The sequence below is a fragment of the Arachis hypogaea genome, chromosome 10 (assembly GCF_003086295.3).
Source record: "Arachis hypogaea cultivar Tifrunner chromosome 10, arahy.Tifrunner.gnm2.J5K5, whole genome shotgun sequence".
Taxonomy (NCBI): domain Eukaryota; kingdom Viridiplantae; phylum Streptophyta; class Magnoliopsida; order Fabales; family Fabaceae; genus Arachis; species Arachis hypogaea.
Genome location: NC_092045.1, coordinates 55,126,311 through 55,146,943, shown reverse-complemented (window position 1 = coordinate 55,146,943; position 20,633 = coordinate 55,126,311).

Below are 20,633 nucleotides of genomic sequence, written 5' to 3'. Positions count from 1 at the left end.
TTGAGCAAAACTCTGAAAAAGGCTGACAAAAGGACTGCTGATGCTGTTAGAATCTGACCTCCCTGCACTCGAAATAGATTTTCTGGAGCTACAGAACTCCAAATGGCACGCTCTCAATAGTGTTGGAAAGTAGACATCCAGAGCTTTCCAGCAATATATAATAGTCCATACTTTATTCGGAAATTGACGACGTAACTTGGCGTTGAACGCCAAGTACATGCTGCTGTCTGGAGTTAAACGCCAGAAACACGTCATGATCCGGAGTTGAACACCCAAAACACGTTATAACTTGGAGTTCAACTCCAATAAATGCCTCAGCTCGTGGATAGATCAAGCTCAGCCCAAACATACACCAAGTGGGCCCCAGAAGTGGATTTATGCATCAATTACTTACTCATGTAAACCCTAGTAACTAGTCTAGTATAAATAGGATAAGTTACTATTGTATTAGACATCTTTGGTCTCAGTTTTGTTTTATTCTTCATCTTAGGAGGCTATTGATCACATTCAGGGGGCTGGCCATTCGGCCATGCCTGAACCATTCACTTATGTATTTTCAACGGTAGCGTTTTTACACACCATAGATTAAGGGTGTGGAGCTCTGCTGTACCTCAAGTTTCAATACAATTATTATTACTTTCTATTCAATTCTCTTCTATTCTTATTCCAAGATATACGTTATACTTAACTTTGATGAATGTGATGATCCGTGACACTCATCATCATTCTCACCTATGAACGCGCGTGACTGACAACCACTTCCGTTCTACCTTAGGCCGGGCGCATATCTCTTAGATTCCCCAACAGAATCTTCGTGGTATAAGCTAGATAGATGGCGGCATTCATGAGGATCCGGAAAGTCTAAACCTTGTCTATGGTATTCCAAGTAGGATTCTGGGATTGAATAACTGTGACGAGTTTCAAACTCCTGAAGGCTGGGCGTGATGACAAACGCAAAAGAATCAAGGGATTCTATTCTAACCTGATTGAGAACCGACAGATGATTAGCCGTGCTGTGACAGAGCATAGGAACGTTTTCACTGAGAGGATGGGATGTAGCCATTAACAACGGTGATGCCCTACATACAGCTTGCCATGGAAGGGAGTTGGAAGGATTGGATGAATGTAATAAGAAAATAGAGATACGAGAGGAGCACAGCATCTCCACACACCTATCTGAAATTCCTACCATTGCTTTACATAAGTATTTCTATCTTATTTTATTTTCTATTTACTTATTAATTTTCGAACCCCATAACCATTTAATCTGCCTAACTGAGATTTACAAGGTGACCATAGCTTGCTTCATACCAACAATCTCTGTGGGATCGACCCTTACTCACATAAGGTATTACTTGGATGACCCAGTACACTTGCTGGTTAAGTTGAACGGAGTTGTGTCCACACATAGTTGAAAAAGCAATGAATTTTACAAAATACAATAACAAAGGAATCACAATTTCGTCCACCAAGTTTTTGGCGCCGTTGCCGGGGATCGTTGAGTTTGAACAACTGACGGTTCATCTTGTTGCTCAGATTAGGTAATTCTCTTTTCAAAAATCTTGAGAATGATGATGAGTGTCACGGATCATCACATTCATCAAAGTTAAGTATAACGTATATCTTGGAATAAGAATAGAAGAGAATTGAATAGAAAGTAATAATAATTGTATTGAAACTTGAGGTACAGCAGAGCTCCACACCCTTAATCTATGGTGTGTAGAAACTCTACCGTTGAAAATACATAAGTGAATGGTTCAGGCATGGCCGAATGGCCAGCCCCCTGAATGTGATCAATAGCCTCCTAAGATGAAGAATAAAACAAAACTGAGACCAAAGATGTCTAATACAATAGTAACTTATCCTATTTATACCAGACTAGCTACTAGGGTTTACATGAGTAAGTATTTGATGCATAAATTCACTTCCGGGGCCCACTTGGTGTATGTCTAGGCTGAGCTTGATCTATCCACGAGCTGAGGCTTTTCTTGGAGTTGAACTCCAAGTTATAACGTGTTTTGGGCGTTCAACTCCGGATCATGACGTTTTTCTGGCGTTTAACTCCAGACAGCAGCATGTACTTGGCGTTCAACGCCAAGTTACGTCGTCAATTTCCAAATAAAGTATGGACTATTATATATTGCTGGAAAGCTCTGGATGTCTACTTTCCAAAGCCATTGAGAGCGCGTCAATCGAAGTTCTGTAGCTCCAGAAATTCCATTTCGAGTGCAGGGAGGTCAGATTCCAACAGCATCAGCAGTCCTTTTGTCAGCCTTTTTCAGAGTTGTGCTCAAATCCCTCAATTTCAGCCAGAAATTACCTGAAATCACAGAAAAACACACAAACTCATAGTAAAGTCCAGAAATGTGAATTTAACATAAAAACTAATGAAAACATCCCTAAAAGTAGCTTGAACTTACTAAAAACTACCTAAAAACAATGCCAAAAAGCGTATAAATTATCCGCTCATCACAACACCAAACTTAAATTGTTGCTTGTCCCCAAGCAACTGAAAATCAATTAGGATAAAAAGAAGAGAATATACTATAAATTTCAGAATATCAATGAATATTAATTCTAATTAGATGAGCGGGACTTGTAGCTTTTTGCTTCTGAACAGTTTTGGCATCTCACTTTTTCCTTTGAAGTTTAGAATGATTGGCTTCTCTAGGAACTTAGAATTTTGGATAGTGTTATTGACTTTCCTAGTTAAGCATGTTGATTCTTGAACACAGCTACTTATGAGTCTTGGCCGTGGCCCTAAGCATTTTGTTTTCCAGTATTACCACCAGATACATAAATGCCACAGACACATGACTGGGTGAACCTTTTCAGATTGTGACTCAGCTTTGCTAGAGTCCCCAGTTAGAGGTGTCCAGAGCTCTTAAGCACACTCTTTTTGCTTTGGATCACGACTTTAACCACTCAGTCTCAAGCTTTTCACTTGGACCTTCATGACACAAGCACATGGTTAGGGACAACTTGATTTAGCCGCTTAGGCCTGGATTTGATTTCCTTGGGCCCTCCTATCCATTGATGCTCAAAGCCTTGGATCCTTTTTTCCCTTGCCTTTTGGTTTTAAGGGCTATTGGCTTTTTCTGCTTGCTTTTTCTTTTTCTTTCTATTTTTTTCGCCATTTTTTTTCACTGCTTTTTCTTGCTTCAATAATCAATTTCATGATTTTTTAGATCATCAATAACATTTCTCTTTGTTCATCATTCTTTCAAGAGCCAAAAATTTTAACACTTATAAACAACAAGATCAAAAATATGCACTGTTCAAGCATTCATTCAGAAAACAAAAAGTATTGTCACCACATCAATATAATTAAACTAATTTCAAGGATAAATTCGAAATTCATGTACTTCTTGTTCTTTTGATTTAAAACATTTTTCATTTAAGAGAGGTGAAGGATTAATGGAATTTATTCATAGCTTTAAGACATGGTTACTACATATTAATGATCATGAAGTAGAGACACAAAACATAGATAAACATAACATTAAAAACCGAAAACAGAAAGAAATAAAAACAAGGAATGAATCCACCTTAGTGGCGTCTTCTTCTTGAAGGACCAACAATGTCCTTAAGCTCTTCTATGTCCCTTCCTTGCCTTTGTTGCTCCTCCCTCATTGCTCTTTGATCGTCCCTTATTTCATGGAGAATGATGGAGTGCTCATGATGTTCCACCCTTAATTGTTCCACATTGTGGCTCAAATCTTCTAAGGAGGTGTTGAGTTGCTCCCAATAGTTGTTAGGAGGAAAGTGTATCCCTTGAGGCATCTCAGGGATTTCTTGATGATGAGCTTCCTCATGCATCTCTTGAGAACCGTGAAGGGTCTCTCTTGCTTGCTCCATCCTCTTCTTGGTGATGGGCTTATCCTCTTCAATGGAGATGTCTCCTTCTATGATAACTCCAGCTGAGTAACATAGATGGCAAATAAGGTGAGGAAAAGCTAGCCTTGCCATGGTGGAGGGCTTGTCGGCTATTTTGTAGATTTCATTGGAGATGACCTCATGAACTTCTACTTCCTCTCCAATCATGATGCTATGAATCATGATGGCCCGATCCACAGTAACTTCAGATCGGTTGCTAGTAGGAATGATGGAGTGTTGAATGAACTTCAACCATCCTCTAGCCACAGGCATGAGGTCCAGTCTTCTTAGTTGAACTAGCTTGCCTTTGAAGTCTCTCTTCCATTGAGCTCCTTCCACACATATGTCCATTAGGACTTGGTCCAACCTTTGATTAAAGTTGACCCTTCTAGTGTAGGGGCGTTCATCTCCTTGCATCATGGGCAAGTGAAACGCCAACCTCACATTTTCCGGACTAAAATCTAAGTATTTCCCCCGAACCATTGTGAGATAATTCTTTGGATTTGGGTTCATACTTTGATCATGGTTCCTAGTGATCCATGCATTGGCATAGAACTCTTGAACCATTAAGATTCTGACTTGTTGCATGGGGTTGGTTAAGACTTCCCAACCTCTTCTTCGGATCTCATGTCGGATCTCCGGATACTCATTTTTCTTGAGCTTGAAAGGGACCTCAGGGATCACCTTCTTCTTTGCCACGACATCATATAAGTGGTCTTGATGGCTCTTGGAGATGAATCTTTCCATCTCCCATGACTCGGAGGTGGAAGCTTTTGTCTTCCCTTTTCCTTTTTCGGCCTTAGGTGCCATTGATGGTAGTGAAAAACAAAAAAGATTGTGCTTTGACCACACCAAACTTAAAATATTGCTCGTCCTCGAGCAATAGAAGAAAGAAGAGAAGAAGAAGAAGAAGAGAATATGGTAGAGAGGGAGAGATGTGGGTTCGGCCAAGGTAAAGAAGAGGGGGTTGTGTTGTGTGAAAATGAAGTAGAATGGAAGGGTATATATAGGGAGAGGGGGGAGTGTATGTTCGGCCATTTAGGGTGGGAATGAGTGGGAAAATGGTTTTGAATTTTGGAAGGTAGGTGGGGATCCTGTGGGGTCCACAGATCATGAGGTGATCCTGTGGGGTCCACAGATCCTGAGGTGTCAAGGAATTCCATTCCTGCACCAAATAGGCATGTAAAATGCCTTTGCACACCATTCTGGCGTTTAAACGCCCATTGGTGCACGTTCTGGGCGTTCAACGCCCATGTAAAGCATGTTTCTGGCGTTGAATGCCAGTTTCATGCTTGTTACTGGCGTTCAGCGCCAGCTTTTCTTCTCTAGGCACATTCCTGGCGTTTAGCGCCAGAATGTAGCTTGTTTCTGGCGTTCAGGGCCAGAATGATGCTCTGTTCTGGCGTTGAACGCCGGCCAGATGCATCTTACTGGCGTTGAACGCCAGCCTGTGCGTCCTCCAGGGTGTGAATTTTTTCTTCTGCTGTTTTTGATTCTGTTTTTAATTTTTATGATTTTTTCGTGACTCCTCATGATCATGTACCTAATAAAACATAAAATAACAATAAAATAAAAATTAGATAAATAAAATTGGGTTGCCTCCCAACAAGCGCTTCTTTAATGTCAATAGCTTGATAGTGGCTCTCATGGAGCCACAAGGTGATCAGGTCAATGTTGTATAGTCCCAACACCAAACTTAGAGTTTGGGTATGGGATCTTAACACCAAACTTAGAGTTTGGTTGTGGCCTCACAACACCAAACTTAGAGTTTGACTGTAGGGGCTCTTCTTGACTCTGAACTGAGAGAAGCTCTTCATGCTTACTCTCTTTTGTCACAGAGGGATGGCCATGTGCCTTAAACACAAGGTAGTCCCCATTCAATTGAAGGACTAATTCACCTCTGTTGACATCTATCACAGCTCCTGCTGTGGCTAGGAAAGGTCTTCCAAGGATGATGCATTCATCTTCTTCCTTCCTAGTGTCTAAGATTATGAAATCAGCAGGGATGTAGAGGCCTTCAACCTTTACTAGCATGTCCTCCACTATTCCATAAGCTTGTCTCAATGACTTGTCTGCCAATTGTAATGAGAACAAGGCAGGTTGTACCTCAATGAAGCTCGTCACAGTCATTCAATCCCAGAATCCTACTCAGAATACCACAGACAAGGTTTAGACTTTCTGGATCCTCATGAATGCCGCCATCTATCTAGCTTATACCATGAAGATTCTATTGGAGAATCTAAGAGATATGCGCCCGGCCTAAGGTAGAACGGAAGTGGTTGTCAATCACGTACATTCATAGGTGAGAATGATGATGAGTGTCACGGATCATCACATTCATCAAAGTTAAGTGTAACGTATATCTTGGAATAAGGATAGAAGAGAATTGAATAGAAAGTAATAACAATTGTATTGAAACTTGAGGTACAGCAGAGCTCCACACCCTTAATCTATGGTGTGCAGAAACTCCACTGTTGAAAACACATAAGTAAAAGGTTCAGGCATGGCCGAATAGCCAGCCCCCTGAATGATCAAGTGACCGAATAGTCAAAAGATTAAACTGTCAAAAGATGTCAAATACAATAGTAACTTATCCTATTTATACTTGACTAGCTACTAGGGTTTACATGAGTAAGTAATTGATGTATAAATCCACTTCCGGGGCCCACTTAGTGTATGCTTGGGCTGAGCCTGATCTATCCACGAGCTGAGGCTTCTCTTGGAGTTGAACTCCAAGTTATAACGTGTTTTGGGCGTTCAACTCCGGATTATGACGTTTTTCTGGCGTTTAACTCCAGACAGCAGCATGTACTTGGCGTTCAACGCCAAGTTACGTCGTCAATTTCCGAATAAAATATGAACTATTATATATTGCTGGATAGCTCTGGATGTCTACTTTCCAATGCCGTTGAGAGCGCGCCAATTGAAGTTCTGTAGCTCCAGAAAATTTATTTCGAGTGCAGGGAGGTCAGATTCCAACAGCATCAGCAGTCCTTTTGTCAGCCTTTTTCAGAGTTTTGCTCAAATCCCTCAATTTCAGCCAGAATTTACCTGAAATCACAAAAAAACACACAAACTCATAGTAAAGTCCAGAAATGTGAATTTAACATAAAAACTAATGAAAACATCCCTAAAAGTAGCTTGAACTTACTAAAAACTACCTAAAAACAATGCCAAAAAGCGTATAAATTATCCGCTCATCACCCTCCACTGCGAGTTTTATTCCTACTCAACCATGCCTCTACTTGTTAGAACTACTGCCAGAGGTGGCAATGCGAGACAGATCCAGGAGGTGACATAAGGTGGAGACCCGGTCAGAGGGGCAGAGAAGAAGAGAGAGGAAGAGGATCAGCAACGATGCTCGAAAATGGGAGTGGAGAGGAAGAGGGGCGGCGGAGATATGATGGAGAAGATTTACAGAGGAGAGTAAAAAGTGTTTCTATGTTTGAGAGATTGAGGAGAAGATGAGCGATGATAGTAAAAAAGTGTTGAGTTAGAATTAATTTTGGTATGATAAAATGATGACAAACATTATATTGGGTTGAAAGCCCAAAGTGTGGTTAATGTGTGTATTAGTGATGCAGGCCCAATAGATTCATCTCAGCCTAGTTTATGTTGCTTTAACTAAATCAAAGCATCAATTTAATGCATATAAAGAGAGAGAAGGTTCTGCATTTGCTAAGAGAGAAATGAACATTTGGCAACATTTTATGATGAATAAGTGACAACTAGGACACCGGGATACCAACAACACAATAAGGACAGTAAAGGAGCAAAATGGATTGCAATTGCAACCTCAAAGACAGCAGAGGGTAGTGAAGCAAAATAAAAAAAGAATGCATACCAAGGAGGACAACAGCTCAGACAACAAAGGTACTGGAGCAAAATAAAAAAGGAATGCATGCTAAGGAAGACAAGGACAATGGGCAGAATCAGCAAGAAAAATAAAGAGGCAGTGAAAAAATTTAAAGCAGCAAGCTTCTCACTATATAGTTGACTCTTAACAACTTTTGAAAATAAGGAAATAGAGTGAAGAAAAATTCAGAGCATCATCTCATACATGCAGAATTATCTTCCTTCTTCTTGAGCTTCATTTTAGGTTTTCTTTGTTATGGCTATTTGACGTTAATCTTTCTGTAATTGAAAAAAAGGCAAATCATGTGAGGTAAAAAAATGAAAAAAACCGAGAGAAATGAGACAGGAAAGATACATTGAAAAGTCAAAAGAAATTTTTTGTGTATTTGGTTATTGTTGAACTAGGATTAGTTCTCCTTGCCAAGTTGGGATAGCACTTGGTGGCTGTTGAACCAGTGGGTTCTCCTTTGCCAAGTTGGGACAGTACTTGGTGGTGGCTAGGCTTGGTTAGAAGCTTAGTGGTTGATACTAGATGAATTAGGTTATAATTCATTGGTATTAGTGTATGTAATTAGTTTGATTATAGAAAAAATTCTACCATATTCGTGGTAAAGACTGGATGTAGGTTTCATGGCACAAGAAAACCGAACTAGGGTACATGCTTGCCTGATTCTCTTCTTCCCTACTCTATTGTATTCTGGTTTTAGAAACAAAAAGCAAAAAATCTCCAGCATAATCTGCTTTTGTGCAAATAGAGATAAAGATCTTTAGTTTTGAAATTAACTTGATTCAACCCCCTTTTCAAGTTCTATAATTACCATAAAAAGGGGGTAAAATTGGAAAAAAAGTTGACTAATTAGTTGACTATTTAAAATTTAACAGTAAGGATAAAATTAAAATTTATTTCAAGCATTAAGGACAAAATTGAATCGAATTAAACGGTAGGGGTAATCTTGAAGAATTTCAAAAATACTAAGAACAAAAAGTATACTTTACCCATCATATTAAAAGTATTTTTTAACAAGGAAATTATTAATTTTTTAAAATATGAAAAGTGGGTTTTGGAAAGTCAGGGTCAAGGACAACTTCAACCACTATACGTAGATAGAATGTAAACTTAAATCGATGATCAGTTGCCCTTGTCTTAAGATTATTCACCTTGATAGTGAAAATTCATATTGAATAAACTTTCATCTCCTCCAAAAGCACCTCTAAAATTATGTGTTCTTGTGAAAGTTGACCGCTGTATAGCTCGTTCGCCGGTGTATAACTGGTGCACAAAATTGTGATCATCAATGGCTCCATCATCATGGTACGCTCAATTGCAATCTCAACTCTTTATCACAACTTCGCACAACTAACCAGCAAGTGCACTGGGTCATCCAAGTAATAAACCTTACGCGAGTAAGGGTCGATCCCACGGAGATTGTTGGTATGAAGCAAGCTATGGTCACCTTGTAAATCTCAGTCAGGCGAATTCAAATGGTTATGGATGATATATGAATAAAGCATAAAATAAAGATAGAGATACTTATGTAATTCATTGGTGAGAACTTCAGATAAGCGTATGGAGATGCTTTGTCCCTTCCGTCTCTCTGCTTTCCTACTGTCTTCATCCAATCCTTCTTACTCCTTTCCATGACAAGCTGTATGTTGGGCATCACTGTTGTCAGTGGCTACAGTCCCGTCCTCTCAGTGAAAATGTTCAACACACCCTGTCACGGCATGGCTAATCATCTGTCGGTTCTCAATCAGGTTGGAATAGAATCCATTGATTCTTTTGCGTCTGTCCACTAACGCCCAGCCTTCAGGAGTTTGAAGCTCGTCACAGTCATTCAATCATTGAATCCTACTCAGAATACCACAGACAAGGTTTAGACCTTCCAGATTCTCTTGAATGCCGCCATCAATTCTAGCTTATACCAAGAAGATTCCGATTAAGGAATCCAAGAGATATCCACTCAAGCCTTGTTTGCTTGTAGAACGGGAGTGGTTGTCAGGCACGCGTTCATAAGTGAGAATACTGATGAGCGTCACATAATCATCACATTCATCAAGTTCTTGAGTGCGAATGAATATCTTGGAATAAGAACAAGCTGAATTGAATAGAAGAACAATAGTAATTGCATTAATACTCGAGGTACAACAGAGCTCCACACCTTAATCTATGGTGTGTAGAAACTCCACCGTTGAAAATACATAAGAACAAGGTCTAGGCATGGCTGAATGGCCAGCCTCCCAAAGAGGGTTCAATCATAAAAACATGATCAAAAGATCTAAAATGATCAAAAGATTCAAAGATCTAAAGATCTGATCTAAGAACTAAATGTCCAAAGATGAAAATACAATAGCAAAAGGTCCTATTTGTAGAGAACTAGTAGCTTAGGGTTTACAGAAATGAGTAAATGACATAAAAATCCACTTCCGGGCCCACTTGGTGTGTGCTTGGACTGAGCATTGAAGCTTTCATATGTAGAGACTTTTCTTGGACTTAAACGCCAGCTTTTGTACCAGTTTGGGCATTTAACTCCCATTCTTGTGCCAGTTCCGGCGTTTAACGCCGGGCATTCTTGAGCTGATTTGGAACGCCAGTTTGGGCCATCAAATCTCGGGCAAAGTATGGACTATTATACATTTCTGGAAAGCCCAGGATGTGTACTTTCCAACGGCCTTAAGAGCGCGCCAATTGGGCTTCTGTAGCTCCAGAAAATCCACTTCGAGTGCAGGGAGGTCAGAATCCAACAGCATCTGCAGTCCTTTTCAGCCTCTGAATCAGATTTTTGCTCAGGTCCCTCAATTTCAGCCAGAAAATACCTGAAATCACAGAAAAACACACAAACTCATAGTAAAGTCCAAAAAAGTGAATTTTAACTAAAAACTAATAAAAATATACTAAAAACTAACTAAAACATACTAAAAACATACTAAAAATAATGCCAAAAAGCGTATAAATTATCCGCTCATGACAACACCAAACTTAAATTCATTTGGATTCATCCATGCACTTCCCAGTCTCTAGGACTATGAAATCAGCAGGGATGTAATGGTCTTCAATCTTTACCAGAACATCCTCTACAAGTCTATAAGCTTGTTTTCTTGAATTGTCTGCCATCTCTAGTGAGATTCTTGCAGCTTGCACCTCAAAGATCCCTAGCTTCTCCATTACAGAGAGAGGCATGAGGTTTATACTTGACCCTAGGTCAAATAGGGCCTTCTTAAAGGTCATGGTGCCTATGGTAAAAGGTATTGAAAACTTCCCAGGGTCTTGTCTCTTTTGAGGTAATTTCTGCCTAGACAAGTCATCCAGTTCCTTGGTGAGCAAAGGGGGTTCATCTTCCCAAGTCTCATTACCAAATAACTTGTCATTTAGCTTCATGATTGCTCCAAGGTATTTAGCAACTTGCTCTTCAGTGACATACTCATCCTCTTCAGAGGAAGAATACTCATCAGAGCTCATGAATGGCAGAAGTAAATCTAATGGAATCTCTATGGTCTCAATGTGAGCCTCAGATTCCCATGGTTCCTCATTGGGGAACTCATTGGAGGCCAGTGGGCACCCATTGAGGTCTTCCTCAGTGGCGTTCACTACCTCTTCCTCCTCTCCTACTTTGGCCATGTTGATCATGTTAATGGCCTTGCACTCTCCCTTTGGATTCTATTCTGTATTGCTTGGAAGAGTACTAGGAGGAAGTTCAGTAATTTTCTTGCTCAGCTGTCCCACTTGTGCCTCCAAGTTTCTAATGGAGGACCTTGTTTTAGTCATGAAACTTTGAGTGGTTTTGATTAGATCAGAGACCATGGTTGCTAAGTCAGAGTGGTTCTGCTTAGAATTCTCTGTCTGTTGCTGAGAAGATGATGGAAAAGGCTTGCCATTGCTAAACCTGTTTCTTCCACCATTATTGTTGTTGAAACCTTGTTGAGGTCTCTGTTGATCCTTCCATGAGAGATTTGGATGATTTCTCCATGAAGAATTATAGGTGTTTCCATAGGGTTCTCCCATGTAATTCACCTCTTCCATTGAAGGGTTCTCAGGATCATAAGCTTCTTCTTCAGATGAAGCGTCCTTAGTACTGCCTGGTGCAGCTTGCATTCCAGACAGACTTTGAGAAATCAAATTGACTTGCTGAGTCAATATTTTGTTTTGAGCCAATATGGCATTCAGAGTATCAATCTCAAGAACTCCTTTCTTCTGATTCGTCCCATTGCTCACAGGATTCCTTTCAGAAGTGTACATGAATTGGTTATTTGCAACCATTTCAATTAGCTCTTGAGCTTCTGTAGGCGTCTTCTTTAGATGAAGAGATCCTCCAGCAGAACTATCCAATGACATCTTGGACAGTTCAGACGGACCATCATAGAAGATACCTATGATGCTCCATTCAGAAAGCATGTCAGAGGGACACTTTCTGATCAATTGTTTGTATCTTTCCCAAGCTTCATAGAGGGATTCTCCTTCCTTCTGTCTGAAGGTTTGGACTTCCACTCTAAGCTTACTCAATTTTTGAGGTGGAAAGAACTTTGCCAAGAAGGCATTGACTAGCTTTTCCCAAGAGTTCATGCTTTCTTTAGGTTGTGAGTCCAACCATATCCTAGCTCTGTCTCTTACAGCAAAAGGGAATAGCATAAGTCTGTAGACCTCAGGGTCAACCCCATTAGTCTTGACAGTGTCACAGATTTGCAAGAATTCAGCTAAAAACTGATGAGGATCTTCCAATGGAAGTCCAAGGAACATGCAATTCTGTTGCATTAGAGAAACTAATTGAGGCTTAAGCTCAAAGTTGTTTGCTCCAACGGCAGGGATAGAGATGCTTCTCCCATAGAATTCGGGAGTAGGTGCAGTAAAGTCACCCAGCACCTTCCTTGCATTGTTGGCATTGTTGTTGTTTTCGGCTGCCATGTCTTCTTCTTTGAAGATTTCTGTTAGATCCTCTATAGAGATTTATGCCTTAGCTTCTCTTAGCTTTCGCTTCAAGGTCCTTTCAGGTTCAGGGTCAGCCTCAACAAGAATGCTTTTGTCTTTGCTCCTGCTCATATGAAAGAGAAGAGAACAAGAAAATATGGAATCCTCTATGTCACAGTATAGAGATTCCTTGAGGTGTCAAAGGAAAAGAAAAATAGAAGGAAGAAGTGAAAGAATTCGAACTTATCAAGAGAGATGGAGTTCAAATTGTGCATTAAGGAGGAGTGTTAGTCCATAAATAGAAGGATGTGAGAAGAGGGGAAGAAATTTTTGAAAATAAATTAAAAAGATTTTAAAAACATTTTGAAAAAACTTTAATTGATTTTCGAAAACTAAAAGTGGGAAAGAAATCAAGTGATTTTTGAAAAAAATTTTGAAATTGGAAATTAAAAAGATATGATTTGAAAACTATTTTGAAAAAGATTTGATTAAGAAGATATGATTGAAAAGTTATGGTTTTAAAAAGATGTGATTGAGAAGATATGATTTGAAAAACAATTTAAAAAGATTTTGATTTTGAAAATTAATGACTTGGATAACAAGAAAAGATATGATTCAAACATTAAACCTTTCTCAACAGAAAAGGCAACATACTTGAAATGTTGAATCAAATTATTAATTGTTAGCAAGTATCTTTGAAAATGGAAAGAAATTGATTTTGAAAACATATGATTGAAAAGATATGATTTGAAAAAGATTTGATTTTGAAAAATTTTGAAAACTTGAAAAAAAATTTGAATTAAAAACAAAATCTTCCCTCTTGTGCCATCCTGGCGTTAAACGCCTAGAATGGTGCACATTCTGGCGTTTAACGCCCAAAACACTGCCCAAAACCCTGGCTGGCGTTTAAACGCCAGTTTGCCCTTCTTCACTGGGCGTTTTGAACGCCCAGCTTTTTCTGTGTAATTCCTCTGCTGTATGTTCTGAATCTTCAATTCTCTGTATTATTGACTTGAAAAGACACAAATTAAAAATGTTTTTTTGATTTTTAATAATGAGGAACAATCAAAATGCAACTAAAATCAAATAACAATGCATGCAAGACACCAAACTTAGCAATTTGTATACTACTGACACTAACAAAATGAGAATGCATATGAGAAACAACAAAACACTCAAGTTAAGAGAATTCAAAGATCAGAGCAATGAAATCATCAAGAACATCTTGAAGATCACTTAAGACACATGAATGAATGCAAGAAGAACAGAAACATGCAATTGACACCAAACTTAACATGAGACACTAGACTCAACAAGAAACATAAAATATTTTTGGTTTTTATGATTTTGTAATTTTTTTTGGATTTTTCAAAAATTAAGTGGAAGAGAAAATAAAGATATCAAAATTTTTAATGAGAATTCCAGAAATCATGCAATGTTAGTCTAAAGCTTTAGTCTAAAGGAATTAGACATGGCTAGCCAAGCTTCAGCAGGACATTGCATTCAAGAGCTAAATTGATGAGAATCAATCAGCTTTGGTGATGATAATAACATCACCTTGAAACACTAGAATTCATTCTTAAGAACTCTGAAGATAAATACCTAATCTAAGCAACAAGATGAACCGTCAGTTGTCCAAACTCAACAATCCCCGGCAACGGTGCCAAAAACTTGGTGTTGTTGCCGGATCAAAACTTGGCACTGTTATTGCAGGGAACAAATGCGAAACTATAGTTAGGACATTTAATTCCCCGGCAATGGCGCCAAAAACTTGGTGCACGAAATTGTGATCATCAATGGCGCCATCAACATGGTACGCTCAATTGCAATCTCAACTCTTTATCACAACTTCACACAACTAACCAGCAAGTGCACTGGGTCATCCAAGTAATAAACCTTACGCGAGTAAGGGTCGATCCCACAGAGATTGCTGGTATGAAGCAAGCTATGGTCATCTTGTAAATCTCAGTCAGGCAAATTCAAATGGTTATGGATGATATATGAATAAAGCATAAAATAAAGATAGAGATACTTATGTAATTCATTGGTGAGAACTTCAGATAAGCGTATGGAGATGCTTTGTCCCTTCTGTCTCTCTGCTTTCCAACTGTCTTCATCCAATCCTTCTTACTCCTTTCCATGGCAAACTGTATGTTGGGCATCACCGTTGTCAGTGGCTACAGTCCTGTCCTCTCAGTGAAAATATTCAACGCACCCTGTCACGGCACGGCTAATCATCTGTCGGTTCTCAATCAGGTTTGAATAGAATCCATTGATTCTTTTGCGTCTGTCACTAATGCCCAGCCTTCAGGAGTTTGAAGCTCGTCACAGTCATTCAATCATTGAATCCTACTCAGAATACCACAGACAAGGTTTAGACCTTCCAGATTCTCTTGAATGCCGTCATCAATTCTAGCTTATACCACGAAGATTCCGATTAAGGAATCCAAGAGATATCCATTCAAGCCTTGTTTGCTTGTAGAACGGGAGTGGTTGTCAGGCACGCATTCATAAGTGAGAATACTGATGAGTGTCACATAATCATCACATTCATCAAGTTCTTGAGTGCGAGTGAATATCTTGGAATAAGAACAAGTTGAATTGAATAGAAGAACAATAGTAATTGCATTAATACTCGAGGTACAGCAGAGCTCCACACCTTAATCTATGGTGTGTAGAAACTCCACCGTTGAGAATACATAAGAACAAGGTCTAGGCATGGTCGAATGGCCAGCCTCCCAAAGAGGGTTCAATCATAAAAACATGATCAAAAGATCTAAAATGATCAAAAGATTCAAAGATCTAAAGATCTGATCTAAGAACTAAATGTCCAAAGATGAAAATACAATAGCAAAAGGTCCTATTTGTAGAGAACTTGTAGCTTAGGGTTTACAGAAATGAGTAAATGACATAAAAATCCACTTTCGAGCCCACTTGGTGTGTTCTTGGGCTGAGAATTGAAGCTTTCATGTGTAGAGACTTTTCTTGGAGTTAAACGCCGGCTTTTGTGCCAGTTTCGAGCCTAGGATGTCTACTTTCCAACTCCGTTGAGAGCGCGCCAATTGGGCTTCTGTAGCTCCTGAAAATCCACTTCGAGTGCAGGGAGGTCAGAATCCAACAGCATCTGCAGTCCTTTTCAGCTTCTGAATCAGATTTTTGCTCAGGTCCCTCAATTTCAGCCAGAAAATACCTGAAATCACAGAAAAACACACAAACTCATAGTAAAGTCCAGAAAAGTGAATTTTAACTAAAAACTAATAAAAATATACTAAAAACAAACTAAAACATACTAAAAACATACTAAAAACAATGCCAAAAAGCGTATATATTATCCGCTCATCAATAACTAGGAGCTTTTTGTCGAGATGAGTTATACTTCGGCAGTAAAAGAACAAGGGGGTAAGTATCTGTAAAAGACACTCTGACACTCAAGTTAATGAGTGAATAATAGGCTTTGCAAATTGTAATAATCTGAACAATATTCTTATCCTTTTCCCGAATATACGAAATGAAAAGTAACGATTATGTCTTGATGCACCCTCTATTTTGTAGAACATCTTGTGCTTAATTGAGTGAATTTTATCCACTATTCTCACACTTATATTCATGTAAATTGCATGTTTTACATTTTCCTTCCTGATTTTGTGCTATGATTGAAAACATGTTTCTTTGGTCTTAATTTAGCTAATTTTAATCCTCTCTTATTACCATTCAATGCCATGATATGTGTGTTAAGTGTTTTCAGAGATTATAGGGCAGGAATGGCTTAAAGGATAGAAAGGAAGCATGCAAAAGTGGAAGGAATACAAGAAGCTGAAGGAATTGCAAAGCTGTCAACTCTGACCTCTTCGCACTCAATCGATCATAACTTGAGCTATAGAGATCCAAATGTGGCGGTTTCAGTTGCGTTGGAAAGCTAACATTCGGGACTTCGAAATGATATATAATTTGCCATAGTTTCATTGCAGATAAGTGACGTGCACGTATGCATCTGTGAAAATTCAGCGTATTAGAATTCGCCCCCAGAGATTTCTGGGTTATTTTTGACCCAGTTCTCGGCCCAGAAAACACAGATTAGAAGCTGCAGAGTGGAGGAATCAGAGACACTTTTTCATTCACATAATTTTAGGTTTTAGATGTAGTTTTCTAGATAGAGAGGCTCCTCTCTCTAGGTTTTAGGATTTCTCTTAGGTTTAGGTTTATTTCTTCCCAATTTTAAGTTCAATGTTCCTTTAATTTAGTTTCTCTTTTACTTTTATTTATTCTAGTATTTTAGTTAATATATTCTTCTTATTGATTTCTCTATTTTTCCAATTTAGTTTATGAATTCTCATGTTAGATTTTATTTTCTATTTAATGCAATTTGAGGTATTTTATATTTATGATTGCTTTCTTCAATTTGTGATATTGATGCTTTCAATTGGTTGTTTGAATTTTATTATTTCTCATTGCTTTTCTATACTTTTGTGTTGTGCCTACCAAGTGTTTGACAAAATGCTTGAAAGAATGTTAGAGTAGATTTTTATCGTTTTGGCCTTGGTTGAGTAATTGTTGACACTTGAGTTATCAAACTCCTTTGTTGATTGATAATTGAAAGTTGCTGATTGATTTGGATTCCACTAAAGCTATTCTTTCCTTAGGAGTTGACTAGGACTTAAGGAACCAAATTGATTTGTCCACTTGACTTTCCTTCAAAATTAGAGGGTTAACTAAGTGGAAGCAGTGAACAATTCTCACACAATTGATAAGGATAGCTAGGATAGGACCTCCAGTTCTCATACCTTGCCAAGAGCTTTTCTAGTTATTAGTTTATTCCTTTTGCAATTTATAATTCTCATTTCCTATCCAAAACCCCAAAGCACACTTCCTTGCAATTTCTTGAGAGACGACCTGATGTTTAAGTACTTCGGTTACCAATTTTATTAGGGGTTTGTTACTTGTGACAACCAAACTTTTGTATGAAAGGATTCTTGTTGGTTTAGAAGCTATACTTTCAAAGAACTTATTTGTGAATTCTAGACCAGGCAAGGATTCGTTCGTCAAAATGGCGCTGTTTCCGGGGAATTACAAACGTGTGCCTTATTATTGGTTATTGTAAATATTTGCTTCCCATATTTGCTTTTTGCTTGTTTGCTAGTTTTTGTTAGTTTAGGAATTAGCTGCTTATTTTTACTAGTTTTTGTTTTTATTTTCTTTAGCTACCATGAATTCTCACCCTTTTGGCTATGAGTTTGGTTACAATTATGTTGCAAGAAGAGGAGATTACAATAAGAACATGCATCAGGGATGGGACAATCAAAGGTGAGAGGAGCCTCAATCTTTTGATCAACCCTCTTGGCAACAAACTCCTCCGATGTGTTACAAGCAACAACCATTCTGTGATGCATATCAAGGCAATGGCTATGGTGGACCTTTCCGTGACAATCAACCCCCACCACACTATACCTATGAGCCCCCTCCTTAACATAACTTTGAACCACCATACTCACAAGCCACCCACTACCAAACACCCTTCTATGATCCTAATCCTTGCCCACCATACCAAGAACCTTATGAGCCATACTTAGAACCACCCCAATCCCAACAGAATTACTCCCAAGAACCACCACCTCAATATACACCATCTCTATATCCTTATCAAGAAGAACCACATCCGTATTATGAGCCCTTTCTCCCAATAAATGAACCCTCCTATCCACCCCAACCTCTGTTGGATAACAACATACTTATCTCTAATCTCATTGGTCTCACCTCTAAACTCCAATATCTTATATCCCACAGGAACCAACCCTCTACCTCCAATATTCAACCCTCAAGCTTTAGTGCACAACCACCCTCCATGCAAGAATACCCATATCCATCAATCCAAAAGCAAGATGATCCCAATTATGCTATTGACATTGAACAAGAGAGAAGGGATCGTCTTCGTGAATTCATACTTCATAAGAATCTAGAGAGGCCCTAAAGGTGGAGGTAGTAGAGATCCTTGAAGGCGAAGGAGTGGTTGAAGAATTAGTGAAGGAAGACATCAAGGAATAATCTAATTTTGTATTAGAGCAAGTGGAGAAAGCAAAAACTATAGAAGAAGAGGAAGTGGTTGAAGACTTAGGAGATGCGAAACCTCCATGAAAAGTTCAAATCATAGAACCTCCTTCCAAGACGTTTGAATTTGATGTTGAAGAGGGTGTACAACCTCCGAGGCATATCATGGTTGGAGACTTAGAAGCGGTTGATCATGAGATGAGTTCAATAGTTAATGAGTTTCTACCTACAATTAAACCCTCTCCCATTGAACTGGAGGAACAGGTTACTGTTGCAGAAGCTTGTCAAGAGGTGGAGACCATAAAAAAGGAGCCCAAGATAGTGAAGCATACATTGGCACGGCTGCCACTGGAGATACCTCTCCCGAAGGCATTACCATCCAATACAACATTCAAGTGGGTAAAATTCTTATCCTTCACCTTTACTTTCCCACTGAATATGGTTTTCTTGAGACGGATGGTCAACTTAGAGCTCTTTGTGGCCTCAAGAGTAAGAAGGAGATGGTTAGTGGTAGGAGTTGTCATGCAAGGTTCAATATAGTTGTATGCTCTAAGTTGAAATGCAAAGGTTGGTGTAGAGCTCGATTGAATAGGTCTAGGAAGTTGTTTGGCCGCTTTAGTGAGAATTCAGATTGCTTGCCACCCAGTTGGAACAATGGTGATTAACACAAAGACGGGTGCAAAAGTAAGGTTTGGGACCCCGAAATTCATTCTAGCAATTAACACTCTTGGGGCCTTGTAACTTGCTTTAACTTGCTTGAAGGCTATATGCGCCTAGTTTGGGATCCCGGAGGCTATTGGAATTGCAAACATTGGTGGAGATTTCTAGAGGAGTTCAAGCACAAGCCACCATGACAAGGAGCTCACCAAATGTCCAACTTAAGGACAATAACTAAAAGTGCTAGGTGGGAGACAACCCACCATGGTATGATTGTTCCCTTTCATTCTTAGCTTTATTTTATTTTGTTTTTATCAGTATTCATTCATAATTTTTGCATATTCATCTGCATTCTGCATTCTGCATTCTGCTTAAAAAAAAGGGGTGTTCGACACGCAAGCGTCCCTAATGCGTGCGCATCATGTGTGAGTTTGCACCACCAAGGAAGTGACCTGAGAGTTGGGCCGGAGTGGTGCTGGAAGCGTGCCTTGCGCACAAGCCAACTGATGAGCGGATATTTTGTACGCTTTTTGGGGGTAATTTCATGTAGATTTTAGCATGTTTCAGTTAGTTTTTAGTAAAATAATATTAGTTTTTAGGCAAAAATCATATTTCTGGACTTTACTATGAGTTTGTATGTTTTTCTGTGATTTCAGGTATTTTCTGGCTGAAATTGAGGGAGCTGAGCAAAAATCTGACTTAGGCTGAAAAAGGACTGCTGATGTTGTTGGATCCTGACCTCCCTGCACTCGAAATGGATTTTCTGGAGCTACAGGAGGTCAATTGGCGCGCTCTCAACGGCGTTGGAAAGTAGACATCCAGGGCTTTCCAGCAATATATAATAGTCCATACTTTGCGCGAGGATAGACGACGTAACTTGGCGTTAAACGCCAAGTTCATGCTGCTGTCTGGAGTTAAACGCCAGAAAAACGTCATTATCCGGAGTTGAACGCCCAAAACACGTCATAACCTGAAGTTTGACGCCAAGAAAGGCCTCTGCACGTGGAAAGCTTTAGTCTCAGCCCCAGCACACACCAAGTGGGCCCCAGAAGTGGATTTCTGCACCAATTATCTTAGTTTATTCATTTTCTGTAACCCTAGGTTACTAGTTTACTATTTAAACAACCTTTACAGACATTTCTTGTACCTCATGACATTTTCAGATCTGAATTACATACTTTGTGACGGCATGAGTCTCTAAACTCCATTGTTGGGGGTGAGGAGCTCTGCAGCGTCTCGATGATTTAATACAATTCCTTTGTTTTCCATTCAAACACGCTTGTTCTTATCTAAGATGTTTATT